General features: G+C 41.4%; 2 pseudogenes; both read right to left on the bottom strand.

Moving 5' to 3' along the window:
• Window positions 1-3560: 3560 nt before the first annotated feature.
• On the bottom strand, window positions 3561-4463 carry LOC129036669 (leucine-rich repeat-containing protein 59-like; annotated as a pseudogene).
• Window positions 4464-18408: 13945 nt separating this feature from the next.
• On the bottom strand, window positions 18409-20345 carry LOC129036666 (SURP and G-patch domain-containing protein 1-like; annotated as a pseudogene).
• Between the last annotated feature and the right edge of the window lie 1118 nt (window positions 20346-21463).

Below are 21463 nucleotides of genomic sequence, written 5' to 3'. Positions count from 1 at the left end.
TATGTTTCTTTTCTACTCAGTTTTTTGAGGGTTTTTATCGTGAAGGGATGTCGAATTTTATCAAATGCTAAATGCTTTTCAGCATCAATGTAAATGATCATATGGTTTTTGTCCTTCATCCTGTTGATCTGATGTATCGCATTGATTGATTTGCATATGTTGAACCATCTTTGCATCCCAGGTATAAGTCCCACCTGGTAATGACAAACAATCTTTTTAATATGTTGTTGAATTTGGTGTGCTTGGATTTTTTTGAGGATTTTTGCATCAATGTTCGTCAGACATACTGGCCTGTAGTTTTCTCTTTTTTTTTGATGTGTCTTTGTCTGATTTTGGTATCAGGGTAATACTGACTTTATACAATGAGTTTTCAAGTATTTCCTCCTCCTGTATTTTTTGGATTAGTTTGAGTAGGATTGATATTAGTTCTTCTTTAAATGTTTGATAAAACTCAGTAGCAATGCAATTGGGTCCTGGGCTTTTCTTTGTTGGGAGGTTTTTAATATAGCTTTGATCTTGTTATTTGTTATTGATATGTTCTTGTTTTGGATTTCTTCATGGTTCAATTTTGGTAGATTGTATGTGTCTAGAAATTCATCATTTTTGCTGAGGTTTTCCAATTTATTGGCATATAGTTATTCATAGTAGCCTCTAATGATCTTCTGGATTTCTGCAATATTGGTTATAATGTCTCCTTTTTTAATCCCTGATTTTCTTTATTTGGGTCTTTTTTTTTTCTTAGTTTGTTTGGCTAAAGGTTTGTCAATTTTGTTTATCTTTTCAAAAAGCCAACTTCCTTCATTGATCTTTTGTATTTTTTTTTTCATTTCAATCTAATTTATTTCTGCTCTGATATTTATTATTTCTTTTCTTCTACTAACTGAGTTTGGTTTGCTCTTGCTTTTCTAGTTCTTTAACTTGCATCATTAGGTTGCTTATTTGAATTTTTTTTTTTTTTTTTTTTTTTTTTACTTTTTGGATGTGGATGTTTATAGCTGTAAACTTTCCTCTTAGCACTGCTTTTGCTGTCTCTCGTAGATTTTGGTATGTTGTGTTTCCATTATTATTTGATTTAAGAAATTCTTAAATTTCCCTCAACTTCTTAATTGACCCACTGGTCATTCAGGGGTATACTGTTTAATTTCCATGTGTTTGTATAGTTTCCAACATTCCTCTTGTTATTGATTTCTAGTTTTATTCCATGGTGGTCATGGAAGATACTCGATATTATTATTATTTTTTAATTTTTTAAAGAGTTGTTTTGTGGGCTAATACAAAGTTTATTCTTGAGGGTGATTCATGTGCTGAGGAGAACGATTTGTATTCTGCAGTCATTGGATGAAATATTCTGTAAATATCTATTAACTCCATTTGGTCTATAGTGCAGATTAAGTCTGAAGTTTCTTTGTCGATTTTCTGTTTGGATGATCTGCCCAATGCTGAAAGTCTGTAGCTAATTATTGTATTGGGTTCTTCCTCTATTTTTAGCTCCAGTAATATTTACTTTATATATCTGGGTGCTCTAATGTTAGGTGCATATATATTTATAATTGTTATATGTTCTTGCTGATTGACCCCTTTGTCATTATAGTATGACCTTCTTTGTCTCTTTTATAGGTTTGTTTTGAGATTTATTTTTGTCTGATGTAAGTGTAGATACTCTTCCTCTTTTTTGGTTTCTATTTGCATGAAATATCTTTTTCCATCTCTTAATTTTCAGTCTATCTGTGTCTTTGTAGGTGAAGTGTTTTTCCTGTGGGCAATAGATTGTTGGGTCTTAAAAAAATCTCTTCAGCCACTCTATGTCTTTTTTTTTCTCAGACATATATTTAATAACTGTAGAAATCCAAAAGAATTGGCATCAAATCTTGAAGTTGTGAATGAAGCTGTGGGTTGGCTTGACTGGGCTCAGCCACTGAGCTGCCTCATCTGGCCAAGGAATGGGATATGACAACTATGAGGACTTCTATATTGTCTTAATCTCATTATATGTATTATGTATTTAGTTTCAATAAAGCATTTGTACCAGTGGCTCTGGAGCTTGGAGGAAGACTAAAGGAATATGTAGTTATTCTGAGTAAGGTGTAGACCTACACAGCAGAGCTATAGGGGAAAAGATTAACAAAGTCCTTTCTTCCAATATCAGGACAGTCATGAGTGTCAGTCCCATCCAAACAGGTCACTAGGGCTAAAAGGCTGGACCCTGCCCTCTCTGTCTCTGAACTATGACAGGTTCTTGCTCACTCTGGGGGAGGCAAGGAGCTTGCAACTGGGAGTTTTCAGTGAATGAGCACCATGACACAGTCATTTCCGATCCCTCCATCCAGCTGTTGTGAAAAGATGAAGCAAAGGAGGCAAGACAATGCTTAATCTAGCAGAAAAGAGAATGGATAGTGCAATCCTTGTTTGTGCAAGTCATTGGGTGATACACCACTTTTCAGCTCCATGAAGCTACTTGTTTCCCTTCATTTCCTCTCTTTCCATTTATTCCCTTCAGTTATGGTCTAGAATCAAACAATTCTAAACCTCAGTGTCTTATAAAGCTGACACTTCAAAAACTGCAAAAACAGGTTGCCTTTGAGGTATTTAGTCACACCAAGTACAGCTAGAGCAGTCATAGACAGTGTAGGTTTGCAGAGATCCACCTCCTTGCTTACTAGCAATTAGGGAGTTAATACTCTAAAATTGAGGGGACTGTTGCCATTTTATGGAAGCCACATAAGTTGGGCAGAACTCCACAGGAGCTGTCCAAGGCCTGATGATGGCAAGAGATATCTCTGAGTCATGAAATCTGTCTACCATCAAAGATTCTACGCTTCGCCTGAGAAATAATTCTAGTGTGAGTTCTAGTCTCTCAGGACATTATAAAGGAAGGAAAATGATGTAAAGGAAAGAAAGAATACCAGAGTGGGAATCCAGTTTTGCCTCAAACTAGCTGGGAGACTAGGCAAGTCATGGAAGGCCTCTATTTCTCTGCAAGTGTTATATTGGACTGGATGGTCATGAAGCCCCTTTCAGAGCCAGAGATTTTGTATGGATGCTAAAATGCTTACATCTCTGAGGTCCTAAAGAAAACAGGAATACCCCTCCCCACCAATTTAGACTGGATTTACTGAGTGTGGTCTTCTAGTCCTCCAAAACTTCCTCTGATCTGCCCTGATTGTCCAGGGAGGAATGAAAGAAAGGGTTTGTGGCATACAAAAGTATAAATGTAGTGACAGCTGACCATTTAGTAGAAATGAGCCTTGCCTTTACACAGCTTTGCATAACAACTAGAAAAGGCTATGTTTTCTCTCTCCCTGCCCCCAAGCCTACTTCTTTAGGCATGCAGGTAACTGCCCCGGCCTCCAACCTCCTCCCATTTCTCCTCATTCCACCAGGGAACCCTGACTAAGGAACGAAGAAGTCCTACAAAGAGGAGGTCTCTCTTATGTACCAATCTGCAGCCATTTGATGATGGCAGGTAGGTCTCATGCTAAAAAGAGGTTGTGTCCAGTAGAACCCAATTCCACAGGAATCCAAGCTCCAAGGCTGGGAGGCAGCAGGTGCTGGGGACAAGCTCACTCCTGAGAGTTGGCCTGGAGGACTCACTGGAGGATCTCATAGTGGCGCAGACCCTGGAGCGCATTGTCATAGATGGTGTTCACACTAGTGCAGAGGGGCTGCGCTCTGTCACCCAACAAGCAAACAGCCCTCCCGCCACACAAAACAGTAGCAGCAGCAGCAGCAGCTTCAGCAGAGCCCAGGAATGAGTGTGCTTCTGGGGTGGTGGCTTGCGGGGATGGGAGCCGGACTTAGATTTTGGGGCCTGATTTGTTTCCTTCTTAGGTTTCTTCTCCTGTTCCCGCTTGGCTGCTTTGAGTGCATCATACTCCTTTCTTTGGCGCTCCTTCTCTTCCGCCTTCTCCCGCTTCTGCGCTTCCCACTCCTGAGGTTCCTTAGCTCGCTGCTTGGCCTCAAGCTTCTTCTCTGCCTCACGTTCTACTTAAAACTGCCGCTGCCTCTCCAGCTCCTGATCCTCCCGCACAGCCTTCCTGTGCTGTAACACCGTGTCTGCACACTGCTTACACTGCTTCTCATCCAAGCAGTCACTTGCCACCTTGGCCAGGATAGGATCGAGGGAGTTATCCTTCAGGTCCAGCCACTTCAGGTTCTTGAGCTGAGCAAAGCTGACAGGCAAGGCGACCAACCTGTTGTTGAGGAGATCCAGGTGCTGGAGGTTGACTAGACGGCCGAAGTCCGCCTGCAGCTTGTTCTTACTCAGGTGTAGCTTCACCAGGTGTGTGAGGCCACAGAAATCCGACAGTAGAGTAGTCAGTTCATTACAAGACAGATCCAGGATGGTAGACTCTGGAAGGGCAGCCAGCTCCTTCACTGGGACTTCATTCACTGAGACTCAGGTCCAGTTCGTTGCAGTCCAGCTTGTCGCGGAGTTTCCCGCCCTTGCTACTGGCCTTGGTCATGGTGACACTGGCTGGGCGGGTCCCTGCTCTGGGGTTCCGACTGGCGGAAGAAAGGAGCTGAAATATAAGGTGTAAGGAAGGGATCCAGTTTCAGCTTTCTACATATGGCTAGCCAGTTTTCCCAGCACCATTTATTAAATACGGAATCCTTTCCCCATTTCTTGTTTTTCTCAGGTTTGTCAAAGATCAGATAGTTGTAGATATGTGGCATTATTTCTGACGGCTCTGTTCTGTTCCATTGATCTATATCTCTGTTTTGGTACCAGTACCATGCTGTTTTGGTTACTGTAGCCTTGTAGTATAGTTTGAAGTCAGGTAGTGTGATGCTTCCAGCTTTGTTCTTTTGGCTTAGGATTGACTTGGTGATGCGGGCTCTTTTTTGGTTCCATATGAACTTTAAAGTAGTTTTTTCCAATTCTGTGAAGAAAGTCATTGGTAGCTTGATGGGGATGGCATTGAATCTGTAAATTACCTTGGGAAGGATGGCCATTTTCACGATATTGATTCTTCCTACCCATGAGCATGGGATGTGCTTCCATTTGTTTGTATCCTCTTTTATTTCCTTGAGCAGTGGTTTGTAGTTCTCCTTGAAGAGGTCCTTCACATCCCTTGTAAGTTGGATTCCTAGGTATTTTATTCTCTTTGAAGCAATTGGTATACAAAAATCAATTCAAGATGGATTAAAGACTTAAATGTTAGACCTAAAACCATAAAAACCCTAGAAGAAAACCTAGGCATTACCATTCAGGACATAGGCATGGGCAAGGACTTCATGTCTAAAACACCAAAAGCAATGGCCACAAAAGCCAAAATTGACAAATGGGATCTAATTAAACTCAAGAGCTTCTGCACAGCAAAAGAAACTACCATCAGAGTGAACAAGCAACCTACAAAATGGGAGAAAATTTTCATAACCTACTCATCTGACAAAGGGCTAATATCCAGAATCTACAATGAACTCCAACAAATTTACAAGAAAAAAACAAACAACCCCATCAAAAAGTGGGTGAAGGACATGAACAGACACTTCTCAAAAGAAGACATTTGTGCAGCCAAAAAACACATGAAAAAATGCTCACCATCACTGGCCATCAGAGAAATGCAAATCAAAACCACAATGAGATACCATCTCACACCAGTTAGAATGGCAATCATTAAAAAGTCAGGAAACAATAGGTGCTGGAGAGGATGTGGAGAAATAGGAACACTTTTACACTGTTGGTGGGACTGTAAACTAGTTCAACCCTTGTGGAAGTCAGTGTGGCGATTCCTTAGGGATCTAGAACTAGAAATTCCATTCGACCCAGCCATCACATTACTGGGTATATACCCAAAGGACTATAAATCATGCTGCTATAAAGACACATGCACACATATGTTTATTGCAGCATTATTCACAATAGCAAAGACTTGGAACCAACCCAAATGTCCAACAATGATAGACTGGATTAAGAAAATGTGGCACATATACACCATGGAATACTATGCAGCCATAAAAAATGATGAGTTCATGTCCTTTGTAGGGACATGGATGAAATTGGAAATCATCATTCTCAGTAAACTATCGCAAGAACAAAAAACCAAACACCGCATATTCTCACTCATAGGTGGGAATTGAACAATGAGAACACATGGACACAGGAAGGGGAACATCACACTTCGGGGACTGTTGTGGGGTGGGGGAAGGGGGGAGGGATAGTATTGGGAGATATACCTAATGCTAGACGACGAGTTAGTGGGTGCAGCACACCAGCATGGCACATGTATACATATGTAACTTACCTGCACATTGTGCACATGTACCATAAAACCTAAAGTATAATAATAATAATAATAAAAAAAAAAGAAAGGAGCTGAAATGCCGCTTGTCAGTTCAGCGGGCCCCCACCCAACCGACTACCCCTGAGCCCTCCGTCGCCGCGGGTGCGATACCGCCTCCGCCCGTCCGCCCGCCTGCTGCACTCCGAGCCCCGCGCCTACCTCCCACCGGTGCCCACTCTATGTCTTTTTATTGGAAAGTTTAGTTTAGTTATATTCAATCTTATTATTGATAAGTAAGGATGTATACTTTTGCCTTTTAAAATTTATTTTCTGGTTGTTTTGTGGTCTTCCTTCTTTCCTTCCTGTCTTCCTTTCAGTGAAGGTGATTTTCTCAGGTGGCATATTTTAATTTCTTGCCCTTTTTTGTGTATTTGTTGTATGTTTCTATTTGAGGTTGCCCTGTGGCTGGCAAATAATAATCTGCAACTCATTATTTTAAACTGATAACAACTGAACACTGCAAAAACAAACAAGCAAACCTGCAAACAAGCAAGGAGAAAACTAATAAGTAAAAACTCTACACTTTAACTTTGTCCTGCAGCTTTTTAACTTTTTGTTATTTCTATTCATATCTTATTATACTGTCCATGTATTGAAAAGTTAAAGTTGTTATAGTTATTATTTTGATCAGTTTATCTGTTAGTCTTTCTATTCAAGATATTAATAGTTTATACACTGCAATTATAGTGTTATAACATTGGTGTTTTTCTGTGTACTTACTACTACCAGTGACTTTTCTATCTTTTGATCATTTCTTATTGCCATTAATGTCCTTTTCTTTCAGATTGAAGAACTCTCTTTAAGATTTCTTTTTTTTCTTTTTTCTTTTTTTTGAGATGGGGTCTCGCTCTGTCGCCCAGGCTGGAGTGCAGTGGCGCGATCTGGGCTCACTGCAAGCTCCACCTCCTTGGTTCATGCCATTCTCCTGCCTCAGCCTCCTGAGTAGCTGGGACTACAGGCACCTGCCACCACGCCCGGCCCCCCTTTAAGACTTCTTGTGGGACAGGTCTGATGATTAAATCCTTAAGCTTTTGTTTGTCAGGGAAAGTCTTTATTTCTCCTTCATGTTTGAAGGAAGGATATTTTCACTGGATATACTATTCTAGGATAAAAGTGTTTTCCTTCAGCACTTTAAATGTCATTCCACTCACCTTGTCTTGGCCTGTAAAGGTTCCACCGAAAAGTCGGCTGCCAGATGTATTGGGGCTCCACTGTTGTTTCTTTTCTCTTGCTGCTTTTAGCATCCTTTCTTTATCCTTGACTTTTGAGAGTTTGATTATATGATGCCTTGAGGTAGTCTTATTTAGGTTGACTCTGCTTGATGTTCTATAACCTCCTTGTACTTGAATATTAATATCTTTCTCTAGGTTTGGGAAGTCTTGTTGTTAACCCTTTGAATCAGCTTTCTACCCCTATCTCTTTCTCTACCTTCTTTTTAAGGCCGATAACTCTTATCTTTGCCGTTTTTGAGGCTATTTGCCAGATCTTATAGGTGTGCTTCATTGTTTTTTTATTCTTTTGTCTCCTCTGACTGCATTTTCAAATAGTCTGTCTTCAAGCTCACTAGTTCTGCTTGATCAATTGTTGTTAAGAGACTCTGATGCATTCTTCAGTATGTCAATTGTACTTTTCAATTATGAAATTTCTGCTTGATTATTTTAATTTATTCCAATCTCTTTGTTAAATTTATCTGACAGGATTGTGAATTTCTTCTTTGTGTTATCTTGAATTTCACTGAGGTTTCTCAAAACAGCTATTTTGAATTCTTTGTCTGAAAGGCACATATCTCTGTCTTTCCATGATTGATCCCTGGTGCCTTATGTTGGCTGAGGTCATGTTTTCCTGGATGGCCTTCATGCTTATGAATATTCATCAGTTTCTGGGTATTGAAAATTAGGTATTTACTGTGGTCTTCACAGTCCAGTCTGGCCTTGTTTGCACCTGTCATTCTTTGGAAGGCTTTCCAGGTATTTGAAGGGACTTGGGTGTTGTGATCTAAGTTTTTGGTCACTACAGCCATATCTGCATTAGGGGCACCCCAAGCCCAGTAATGCTGTAGCTCTTGCAGACTTTTAGAGGAAGAACCTTGGTGGTCTTGGATAAGATCTGGATGAATTCTCTGATTTACCAGGCAGAGACTCTTCTCTTCCCTTACTTTCTCCTAAACAAACCGAATCTCTTTCCTGTGCTAAGCTGTCTGGAGCTGGAGTAGGGATGACACAAGCACAACTGTAGCCACCACAATGGGGACTGAACTGGGTCAGATGTGAAACCAGCAAAGCAGTGGGTCTTGCCCAGTGCCCATGGTATCCACTGCCTGGCTACTGCCTATGTTTGCTAAAAGCCCTAAAACTTTACAACCAGTAGGTGGCAAATCTAGCCAGCCTTGAGTGCTTCCATTCAGGACAGCGAGCTCCCCCTATCTCTGGGCAGGTCCAGTGATGACATCTGTGACAAGGGCCTGGAGTTGGAAACCTTAAGAATCTACCTGGTGCTCTCTTCTACCGAAGCTGTGCTGGCACCCATGCTGCAAGACAAAGTTCTTCTCACTCTTCCCTCCCCTTTCCATAACCAGAGGAATCTCTCTCCATGGCCATTACCACCCCAGTCCTGTGGTGAGTACTCTCTGGCTATTGCTGATGGTTCACTCAAGGCCCAAGGGTTCTTCTGTCAGCTTGTGGTCAATGCTGCCAGGCCTGTGTCTCTCCCTTCAAGGGGAGTGTGCTCCCCTCTGTCCCAGGGCAGGTCCAGAAATCTCATCTAAGAGTCACAGCTTAGAATTGGGAGCCCCAAGAGGCTGCTTGTTGTTCTGCCTCACTGTGGCCCAGCTGGTACCTAAGCTCAAGACAAAGTTTGCTTCACTCTTACTGTTTGTTTCCTAAAGCAAAAAGAGTCTTTCCCCCTAGCTACCACAGCTGGGAATGTGCTGGGTCACAAGCCAGCACATCTTTGAGTCTCACTCCAGCCCATGATGATTACTGCCTACCATTGCTGATTATTCAGTGACCAAGGGCTCTTCTTTAGAACTTTCAAGTTTTGGGCATATAGGTGGTTTTTAGTTATATGGATAAGTTCTTTAGTGGTGATTTCTGAGATTTTGGTGTACACCAAACAGTGTACACTGTAGCCAATATGTTGTTTTTTTATGCCTCACCAATCCCAATCCTTCTCCCTGAGTCCCTAAAGTCCATTATATCATTCTTATGCCTTTGCATTCTCATAGCTTAGCTTCCACTTATAAGTTAGAACATACGATATTTGGTTTTCCATTCCTGAGTTACTTCAGTTAGAAAATGGCCTCCAGCTCCATCCAAGTTGCTGCAAAGGCTATTATTTCATTCAGTTTTATGGCTGAGTAGTATCCCAAGGTATATATGTACCACATTTTCTTTATCCACTCGTTGGTTGATGGGCATTTAGGTTGGTTGCATATTTTTATAAGTGTGAATTGTGCTGCTATAAACATATATGTGCAGTGTCTTTTTCATGTAATCACTTTTCCTCTGGGTACTCAGCAGTGGGATTGCTGGATGATTGGTAGTAGCTCTATTTTTAGTTCTTTATCGCCATAGTTTCCATAGTGGTTGTACTAATTTACATTCCCACTAGCAGTGTAAAGTGTTTCCTTTTTACCACATCCACACCAACATCTATTATTTTTTGATTTTTAAATTATGACCATTCTTGCAGGAATACGGTGATATTGCATTGTGGTTTTAATTTGCATTTCCCTTATAATTAGTGATGTTGAGCATTTTTCCCGTATGTTTTTTGGCTGTTGGTGTATTTTCTTTTGGGAATTGTCTATTTATGTCCTTTGCCCACTTTTTGATGAGATTATTTGTTTATTTCTTGCTCATTTGTTTGAGTTATGTGTAGATTCTGGATATTAGTCCTTTGTCAGATGCATAGTTTGTGAATATTTTCTCCCACTCTGTGGGTTGTCTGTTTACTCTGCTGATTATTTCTTTTGCTGTGCAGAAACTTTTTAGTTTAATTAGGTTCCATTTATTTATTTTTGGTTTTGTTGCATTTGCTTTGACTAAGGGCTCTTTAGTCAGCAGGTAATGAAACCTGCAAAGACTAGATCCTTCCCTTGAAGGCAGTGGGTTCCCTTCTGGCCCAGGATGTGTCTAGAAATGTCTGGGAGCTAGGCCTAGAATGGGGGCCTTGGGACTCTGCCTGGTGCCCTATCCTACTGAGGCTGCACAGGTACCCAAGTTGCAGGACAAAGTCCTCTTTACTCTTCCGTCTCCTGTTCTCAAGTGCAAGGAAGGATCTCTTCCTGGAGCTGTGAGGTGTGCTGGCTAGGGTTGGGGGAGAGGTGGTGCAAGCACTTCCTTGGCTACTCTGGCTGGTGGCTCACTAGGTCACGTGCCCCTAAGTTTAACTGCTGCAAGCCCAGCATAACATTAGCACTTGCCCAGGAATGGAACACAGGTTTCAACCTCTGGGATGGGTAATTCCCCTCTGGCATGGGCTGGTCTAAATGTCCCCTCTGTAAGCGCCAACTGAGTTCTGCACGGTGTTGCTTTCCACAGTGATAGGGCAGTGCTGAGTTCCAATGCAAAGTCGCACAATCACTGCACTCTGTCTCCCCCAAGCACACAGATTCTCTCTTATACAAGGAGGCAACTCCTGAGGGATGCGAGAGGGGTGGCACTGGTGATTCAAGACTGTCTTTCCTACCCTCGTCAATGCCTCTTTCAGTAATGTGAAGTTAGAACCAGATACTGTGATTGCTCACCTGATTTTGCTTCTCATGAAGATGCTTTTTTTGTGTGTGGATAGTTGTTCAATTTGGTGTTCCTGTGGGGAGGACAATTGGTGGGAGCTTCTGTTCAGCCATCTTCCTCCCCTATGAAAAATTAAATTAAAAAAAAGTCTTCCATATTTTCCTTGAGTCTTTTTAAATTTCATAATTTAATATTTAAATATTTAATTTGTCTAGAATTTATTGAGTCGTAGGTCTAGCTTTGCTTTTTTTTCTTAACAGCTAGCTGTTTGACACAACCATTTAAAGAACAAACCTAATTTAATTAGCTTGATTTAACCATTCTACAATGTATAAATATATCAAAACATTATGTATATCATAAATACATAAATTTTTGTCAATTAAAAACATTAAAAAGAAAAAAGAAAAAGAAAATACTGTCCATTTCCTCCATTAGCTTGAAATGCCATCTTGGTGTTACATACTAAATTTCCATATATACTTACATCTTTTATTTTGGCACAACACATTCCCAATTTTGTAAAGAAAATTTATTTCCTTTTGCATAGAAAAGACAGAGGAAAAATACATTGTCATGTTTATCTCAAATAAATGAAGTAGAGCCTTGATAGTGAGCCTAACTGGGCTGGCCTATGATGTTTTCCCAGTGTTTTAACCTATTATTTCTGTGGCAGATTCTGAAACCAATAGAAAACTAATATCAGATGATGCTTTAGTCCTTAGGGCTCTTGGTTGAAAGTAAAACAGAAATGTCTTAAATTTAATGGTAAAAATTTTGTAAATTCTCTGCATACTGTCACTTCTGACAGGTCAGTATGTAGTGAAATACTTCAGTGTGATGAAACCAGTGTAACAGTCAAGTTAGTGGGAATACACTCACTTTCCTTAGTTAAATCTCACATTATTTGAAAATGTTAGTTTATTACTAAAAAATCCATGCTAGCCTACAAGGCAAATAATAGCCTACTAAATATAACAGACCCCAAACATCCCTGTAATTCTACAAATTAAGGGTTTCATGCATAGAGAACCCCTACCATGGTCAAGGAATCCAAATTAGTTATTTTTGCATGCCTTTCTAAAACCGAGTCCTTGAGGAGGCAACAGAAATTAGTGATGTTGAGCACTAATAGTACTAATCCCACTAACAACCCTCCAATTTTAAAAATAATTGGGTACTTCTTCAGTTTTCTGTGTGGCACTCAAAGTTCACAGCTCCTTAAATACTTATCTAACACCATTCTTGGGCGGATCTTTAAGAGTTACCCTTCCTACTCCCCAAACACCAGAACTAAGCCACAAAAGAAACAGTAACAGAAGTAAGATCCTATGGTTTTACAGAGTGGCTTCTTTAGAATTGATGTTAGGTAATATTCTAATTCATTTTTTTTTGCTGAGCAATGATAGTTGTTGAGGTAACTCAAAATTCCCATCCACTTAATGAACTCTTTTCACCAGCAAATACAACAAGACCAAAATCAGATCATCAGCCCAGTGGTTTCCCTGTAAACTCCTTGGCTAGAAGATGAGATAATTAACTGGATCTCTTTTCATATAAAAAACAGCTTCTATTTTGGAGAGGTGAATTTGTTCAGCAGATCTTGTTTGCTTTTTGTACTAGGTTTGATGGAGCCAAACTCCAATTACCTATCAATATTTCTCAGTTGGAGATCTGATGGTTCCTTATGATTTTGTCGAAGGAAGCATCTTCAATTACCTTATTATCATAAATATTAAGAGGAATGTACATGTTGACTTTTTGCCCATCTAATTCATTTGGGTGTCCTGTTGGGCCAACTGATAACTTGTCAGTAGGCTATCTTTCAAATTCTTTAAATGTTGAATGGAGAAATGTCATGCCTTATTTAAATCTTTCCAAATATGTTCCCTCAAACTATATCTTTCATGGTTGTTGGTAAAGAATAATTAGATGGGATTGAAAGTTGTATATACTCTTCCAAAGATAGGCTATATACAGTATTTCAGTTATCTACTGCTATATAACAAACTAGCAAAAAGTGTGGTGAATCAAAACAGTTAATTACTGTTTCACAGTTCTGTACCTTGATTGTGCTTATCTCAGCAATTTTCACCTTCTTTCATGCAGTTGCAGGCAGGTAGTGGCGCTGGAGTCATCTGAAGTTCAACTGGGCTGGACATTCAAGATGGCTTCTTCCCTTGCATGCCTGGAGCCTCATTGTGGATGGCTGGAACAGTTGGCCACTGGCCAGGTGAATCTCCGACTGGTCAAATTTATGAAATAGGAGACATGGTTAAATCCATCTTTAGGAAACTTATTCTTATCTGTCTGTGATTTCAAGCCCCCGTCCAAGTTTTATGCACTTAAAAACCGACACTTTGTAATGTCTGAGAAGCCTTTTAAGCAGATTGGAAGACAGGCACTCTGTAATAATGTGCAATGTCTTTTCTTGTTGCTTAGAAGGGTATGCACAAATTTTTACTAATACTGCAAACTCAAGCCTTTGGCACAATGTTCTTCAGTGTTTAGATATTTGTATTTGTTTCATTAAAAATTAAGAAAATTTTCCTATGAATCCCAGATGAGCTTACCCTTTAAAACATTTCTAAAAATAAGAAGCATGTCTTAATTGTTCCTTTGATATACTGTTGGAAATTAGATTGTAGCTGTATAGAATTTAATTTTTTCATATTCAGTTATTTTTCTTAATTGTCTCAATTTTTGCTTGCAAGGAACCATATGTATGCAAATTACTTATTTTCTCTAGATCTTGAAATCTAGGTTATTTGTACCGTTTTAAACCCATTAATTTTTTTTTATGTGTTACTGAAGAGTATCCTGTGGTTTTCACTGTAATTTTTCTCCAGGACACAAGTTAATTGATGCCTGGAGGAATTAAAAAAATAGATATAAATATGCTACATTATAATTCAGTATAAGTTTAGTATCCAATCTCTGCCTGACTGCTGGAGTTGAGACATAAATCTTCTGCTTCAGTGCTCCTCCAGACTCAGACTGGAATGTACAGTATTAGCTCTCGTTCTCAGGCCTTTGAATTACACCGCTGGCTTTCCTGGGTCTCCAGCTTGCAGTGGGACTTCACGGGATTTCCCAGACTCCATAATCAATTCAGTAACACTGAATCTAAACCAGATAAGGCAATTTCAGCTCTTAAGTCAGACCCCAGGATTGGCATGCCAGGTTCAAAACTGAGATGCTCTTCTGAAATTGTCTTTGTTAAGAAGTTGAGATGCCTGTGGAAGCTCAAGCCAACAGGAGATACCTAGCAAGTGTGCTGCTATTTGAACCTTAAGCCTTTATGGGAATTGTGTTGGAGGTTTACATTTGAATGAACGTAGACTTTAGGGAGCAGAGTTGAAACACTGTTGAATGAATGTAGCCTTTAGGGAGCAGAGTTGAAACACTGTTGGATGAAAACACAAGAAAGATTGAGGAGAGCAACAGGAAGCCAGCATTTCAGAGATATCTGGAAGTTGAGAAGCCTTCAATGTTCACTGACGAGGACTTGTCAGAAATGAAAAATTGGGATAGTAGGGTGTCTCTGGAGCCAGGAGAACAGAACAATGGTTTTTACACTGTGCTCCCCAAAGTCCCACTAGGGGTTACCACATTTTGTAATAGCAGAGAGGAGTAAATAGATGTGACTCTATGCCTCTCACTAAAATCAGAGCTGTGAGTACACTAAAAAATCACTCCAGTGACTTTCATCTTTGATTACAAGTATAAAAGATGAAGAAAATTTTATTCACTCGACCTTATCTTAGGAGAAAACTGCCTGATTGCAGGAAGACAGACAAATCTCAAAAGCATGCTCCAACAAAATAAGATGCTAACTGAACTACTAAGCAGGAGAAAAAGAGAGAAATTGTTTTGTTTCTGAAAAGAAAGAAGAAAAGAAAGAATGAACAAAGAATTAAGGGAGAAAAATGGGTAGCAAAAGAGAAGGCAGATCTTATGGTGTGATTCTATGACTCAGATATCATCAATAATGTTTCTACACATACATATCTTTTTCTTTAAATAATGGATAAAGGTTCTGAATTTTATGTTGTGCTAATATAGAGCAAAATAGAGAGATTTGGGCTAATATAGAGCACAAATTTTATGTTGTGTATAGAGCAGATATTTGGAGAAAGTCCCATGATTATGTAATATTTGGGAATTCAAAGAGATCGTGAAGAGGCTTTGAATTTTCACAGGCCAAGTGTATTTGAAATAGGACTTTTTATAGTAGCTCTGACCAGCAGAACTCTAATATGAGCCACAAAACACAAGCCACATATGTAATCTTAAATGTTTTGTAGTTGTCACATACAGTTTACATGCCCCAACATTATAATCTTCACACCTGAATAATTTTTTTTCTAATATGTTTCACCTTAGTGGATGACACCACTATTCTTAAAATTAAGTAAATTATATACCTGGGAGAATTTACTGTCTCCCTCGCTCATCCCACACCATCTTCATAAATTAACGAATCCTCCCAAATACTTTTTAAATTTACCCCCTGTGGTAGACACAATAATGGCTCACCAAAGATGTCCACATCTTAATCCCTCAAACCAGCGAATATATTTCCTTAGATGGCAAGAGAAGATTTTGCAGGTGTGATTAAGTTGAAACTCTTGAGATAAGGAGGTTATTTTGGATTATCTGGATGAGCCAAACCCAATGTAATCACAAGGGTCTTTGTAAGAGGGAAGTGGAAGTATCACAGACAGAGAAGGTGATGTAACAACAGAGAAAGAAGGCAGAGGGACTCAAGGAAGAGGCCTTGAGCCGAGGAATGCAGGAAAACTGGAAAAAACATTGAAATAGATTTACTTCCCTAAGATAAAAAGAAGAAACACAGCTCTGCTGACATTTGGGTTTCAGCCTCATAGATCCATTTCCGACTTCTGACTTCCAGAACTAGGACACCTAGGTGTGATAAGGTGGGGAGGAGGCAGAGATTGTTCTTTTGCATGCCTAATGTTTGCTTCCATGTAAGAGCTACACTAAAGAAATACTCCTGGCCTCCTTCTAGAACAGCAGTGTCTTAATCTTATTGGCACACCTGGATGATACCAAATTATTCTTTTAAGGGAATCAATGTATCACTAAAAATGCATAGAAAAACATCTGGCAATAACATTTCAGGGCTGTGGAGCTACAGTATAAGTACATATGCGTTGGTGTGCACACACCTGACTTTTATGTTTGGAACTGAAGCCAGCCATCTTCCCTAGGACAAATCTTTAATCTGCTAAAGAAACACAAGAACAGGATTTACTTTCAGCTAGTCATTTATAATGATTCAGTTTTCTTCACTTGATCAAAGGAATATAATCTAATACTTGAAAAATGGTGTCAAAACAGCATTGTGAGGAAAATATTTACAGCAAATATTTATAATTGTATAAGAATCATTCCTTTTTAAATTCAAATTGTGTTTTAGCTTTAGAAGTCTTTACTAGAGCTTTTAAAATCACAATTAAATATTTGAGACCCTATGTAACCCCCCAAATTAAAAATAGTATATTAGTTGTTTTAAACAATATTCATCACTTTTACTTTTTGTTATAATAAATTTATGTATGTAAAAATTTAAATGTACAGCACATGTAGTTTGTGTGTGTGTGTGTGTGTAGCATTATAAAAATATGAGGAAAAATTTTACTTAGTATAAAAACATGTATATATAAATAAGTGTACAGGAGAGTTTTTGAATTAAAATCTGCTTTACATAATACCATTTTGAATGAAAATTATGGATATCGATTCCCTGATTAAAGGACCTCTGTCTTCTCAAAAAAAAAAAGTTTCATGTCATGGCTGGTTTTGAATCACCTGGAAGGAAGGACTTTTTTTGTAAGAATTAAACTGCATGTTTTACATTTGTGCTGATCATGCCACCTTTGCTGCCATCTGGTTTGATGTGATATCCAGCCTATCTAATTCCAGCACCTGGAAGTTTAAAGTGCTTTCTTTCTAAAGAAAAATAATGCTCCATCTACATCTATAGGCTTTGTCAGATAGGGGAGCACATGTTATAAGAAACATTTACCAAAGAAAGATTGAAAAATTCCAAGGATTTATTCCTAAATTAGGTTCTAATGATCACTCTCCCTTTCCAGTTCATCTCTGAGATTTTTCCCAGATTTGAGCACTTTGGTTAAAAATTAAAAAAAAAAAAAGCCCAGCTAAACAACTATGTTGTTCCAAAGACTTGCTAGCTATTCTGTTCTGTGGCCAATATTTCCTTGGTCACCACATCAGTGCAAGCATGATTTAACTGACAGTTAAAATAGTGATATTTATAAAGACTCTATGTTTAGAGGATAAGACATTGATAGTACACCAATGATTTTGAACATAGGCTCTGGAGAGAGCTAGATGCTAATTTTGACTCCTTAACTTAACCATCTGACCTTGAACTAGTTACTTAGTCTCTAGACCTCGATTTCTTCATCTGCAGAATGTGAATAATGAGTGTTCTTGTGCAAATTAAATGAGATATGTATTTATACTAGACATTGTCATTTTTTCCTTCAGATCCACTGTCCACCTGCTACTCCTTGGTCTCCCTTCCAAGGAAGCTGACCTGCATGGACCACTACAGGCTCCCTTGTCCTTTGCTTTTTTTTTGGTTTAGCCAGTAGGGTGCCCAGACAGATCAGAGGGAGGGCTGAGAGTGAGGTTGGGGATTTATCCTGAATGCTTGCCCTGCAGCATTGCCTTAGGCTGTCACTATTCCTCCCCAGAAGCTTTCTAGGAGACTCTCTCCTTCTGTGTTCTGGAAAGCTACTCCCTACCCTCTTCCCTTCAGGCTTAAGGACAGGTAACAGCCCTGCCATTACTAGCTCCAGGGCACAGCATCATCTCTACAACCTGCCACATCTTTGCAAATAATCCCTTTATTAAACTTTCCTAAGAAAATCCCAATTTAACCATGTCTCCTTGTTTTTTTTTTTTTTTTTCTGGGATGTTGATTGGTACAATGTGTTTACCATACTGCCTTGCACATAATAAATGTCCGACACAGTGATATTTATCATTAAGAAGACTGAAAACATGTCATCATTCTTACAATATCTATACAACTGGTATGCTGAACAAGTGTGGTGCTTGGATTGTGACAACAACACAGCTTAAATAAAAATAATCTTACCACTGTGTGTTTAAACTTCATTTGGTGATGATAACTTCCTCTCCCTGGGGGAAAACTCTAGAAGTCCCATGATTTCTCTACTCATTCTTTTTTTTTTTTTTGGATGAGCACTGGGACTTTATTACACAGCACGGCACTCGTGACAACGGGAGGGGTGGACAGAAATACAGGTCGGAACATGCCACAGTCCAGGGACGGCTGGTCATTCAGAAAGTACGTGTTTCCAGAACACTCAGTAGTAAGACCGTCTGGAGTTGTTCCGGGGGGTTGGGCCGGAAGCGGTAAGCCGGCATCATCCTCTTGAGGAAGGCCTAGTTCTCGTCGTCTTCCTTGGAGAGAGCGGCTGGCCGGTCAATACCGAAACCGGCGCCAGCCACTGCGGTGGTGCCCTTGTTGACCGGGTTCTTGATGCCCTGGCTCGCCGAGGCCCTCACCCTCATCAGCATCTAGTAGCCGATGTTCTCCTCGGTCAGCTTGAATTTCTTGTACACCGAGTAGTCAGGCTCGCGACCCTCCTTCAAGGCCTTTAAGGTCTCCATAAACTTCTCCAGCCTGTCTGGAGGCAGGAAGTCTCCGATGAAGTGCTTGTCTCGGCTCATCTTCGTCAGCTGCTCGGCCCATTCCCTCGTCTTGTTCATCTCCATGCGCTGCAGCTGGTGCTCCCAGGTGCGCAGCTCGCTGTTCACCTCCTCGTCGCTGTGGTAGCCGTGCTGGTGCTGCTGCACCGCCTTCTCCCACAGCAGCTGCATATCCTGCATGGCCCGCTTGTGCTGCATGATCATGTCGTACATCTGATGCATCTCCTGCTGGTCCTTCAGCTGCTGATTCTGGGAGCACGATAGCTCCGTGAGGCCCGCTAGACCCACGGACTTCCCGTTCTCATAGCCGAGCCCCTTGAGGTCCTGAACTGACAGAGGTGAGGGAGAGGCATCCACGTCCCTCTGCACCAGCTCAGCAGGTAAGAGCTCTATTTTGTTCTCTTCAGGCCTCCACCGGCTCTTCGGCTTCCTCTTGACGGTGGCTGCGGAGGCTGGCTCCCCGGGGGCGCCTGAAGCGGGGATGACGGGGGTGGGCACAGGCGAGGACGAGGCGGGGCAGGTGGTTGTCGGGGGCGAGGGCCCTGACAGGGCCTCAGGAGGGGACCTGCGCTTCAGGCCGGGGTCTGGTGCCATGAGGGTGCCTGTGGAGCCGGCATTGGCTTTCCGGAACTCCTCCAGCTTCTGTCAGTAGCAGTTGGACGCTTGGCTGTTGGGCTGGCTAGTACAGAAAGCTGAAGGCCTGGTTTTCGCGGTTGTTCTGGAGGGCGATGGTTTCCACCTCGGGATCCCCGCCCGCTATGAACCCGGCCAGCTTTTCTGCAAGGTTCTTGACCTCTTCGTCCTCTGGGGGTGAAACTTTCTGAGAGGCTGCCTGCGACTTCTGCCCTTCCTTTCTTATCTCAGCCACCTCCTTTCTGTAGTAGAGGAATTGCCTGCTATTCTTACCGTGCAAAAATGGAAACGCCAGGTTATCCTTGTAGTCCTCCATAGTCACTTTTTCTAACTCGGGGCCTGCTTCTGCCACAAAGGGGCCAATTTCTCTATCACTTTCCGAGTCTCGACTCCCTCTGGGGGTGAAACTTTGATCTCCAGCCACTGCTTCTAGTCCTCCTCCTCACCCTCGTCGTGGGACTGGAAGACACTCGGGCGGTGCGCCACAGGCAGCTGCTTGGCATGCGAGTAGCTCTTCACCGGCCTGGCGGGTTGGCCAGCCCTAGGCCTGTCCGCCTGCTGATGAGGAGGGATCTCTTCCCGGCGCAGGAGGTAGGCGTGCTGGGAGGGGCACTGGGCGCCCTGGCATTGGGGGTGGGGGGCATCTGTGCTGGTCTGTGCCGTCTGCAACTTCAGAAACTGCTGCAAGAAGCTACCGTCGTTGGCAAACTTGTTTGAAACGCAGGAAGAGTTGTGTGCATTTGTGATTTCGCCGGGATGTGGGGACTGTGGGCTGGCCACCTCAGTCTGCTTGGCTTTCTGTTCCATTTTGGATCCAATTTCCCCTTTCTTCTGAGCGATGAGCTAGCTGTTCCTGGTGAAGGATGTTCATGTTCATTTTTCCAGATTTAGGGGGAGAAACCCCAAACCACTGGTTAGCCTTTCCTGCAACATCCCGGTTGTCCATCTTGAGACTCATGCAGTCCCACAGTCTCTCTGCTCAGTCTCATGTGACAATCCTATAGTCACTTTAGGACATGAACACACTCACAATTCAGTAATTAGAATGTCCTGACCATGGGATAACAAAGATCTGACCTTGGTCCCCTCTTCTCCTGTTTCCCAGGTTTTACCTGCTCCAGGCTGCTGCCTGCTGGAGGGACAGGGTGAGTTCCTGGCTCTCTCTCATCTCACCTCCTTCCTATCTTGCAAACTGCTGTTTTGGAACTGCCAGTGTTAAGGGTAGGAGAGAGCAGAGGTGTAGGGGAGGGCACTGCTTGGCTAGGAAGCTTCAGCTTCTCTGGACATATGGATGGTTAAAGCTGATGCTCCAGGGTGGATCTGAAGATGATGAAGCCGATGCTTCTCTCTTGGGTTCTTCTTGAGCTCTTCAGAGGTTTCTTACTGGGCCCTCTCTTATGCAGCTCCCTGGACTCAGATGGATTGCTTCCTGGGCATCCACCACACACCTCAGCCTCTTTCTGCTCTTCCTTCCTGTAAATAGTCCTGTTGACTGAGAAGGAGGATAACCTCTCCCTGACACTCTGTCCCTCCTGACACACACCTGAGGTGAAACACAAAGCATCATTTCGCTCAGTCCTGATGCCGTAGTGATCTCTTGGCTTCTCCATCCAAGCAGTTAATGAGCTTCCAGACTTCCTAGTCCCCAGACCACTTGAGCTTCATCAGGCTAAGTCAGGCACCAGTCTTTCATGTCTCCAATAGCAGGGAGCACATTTCCAAGCTGTTGCAGGGGTTCCCTGAGACTCCCCAACTAGGTTTGGGGATAGAAGGCAGCATACCTCAACCCATCCTCTAAAGTATTAGAAATGAGGAGAGGAGAGCCCTCTCCAAAGAGATCTTGTCACCATATCCTCAACCTACCAGTGTCTCCAATCTCTTTTATGTCCTTGACTGGACTGAGGGATCCAAGAGTCAGAAACAAGTTCTGGTAGGGCTCTTACTTGGTATATAGCTGCATAAGATATTTGGTGTGTGATGTCTGTCGTATCAGCCTCATTGCAGAAACACATATTTGACGATATTAGCCAAAATTGTTTAGTGTTTTTTATTTTTTAGAACAAAACCTTAATAATT

This window comes from Pongo pygmaeus, chromosome 4 (assembly GCF_028885625.2).
Source record: "Pongo pygmaeus isolate AG05252 chromosome 4, NHGRI_mPonPyg2-v2.0_pri, whole genome shotgun sequence".
Lineage (NCBI taxonomy): Eukaryota > Metazoa > Chordata > Mammalia > Primates > Hominidae > Pongo > Pongo pygmaeus.
This window is presented reverse-complemented; position numbering and strand designations above follow the sequence as displayed.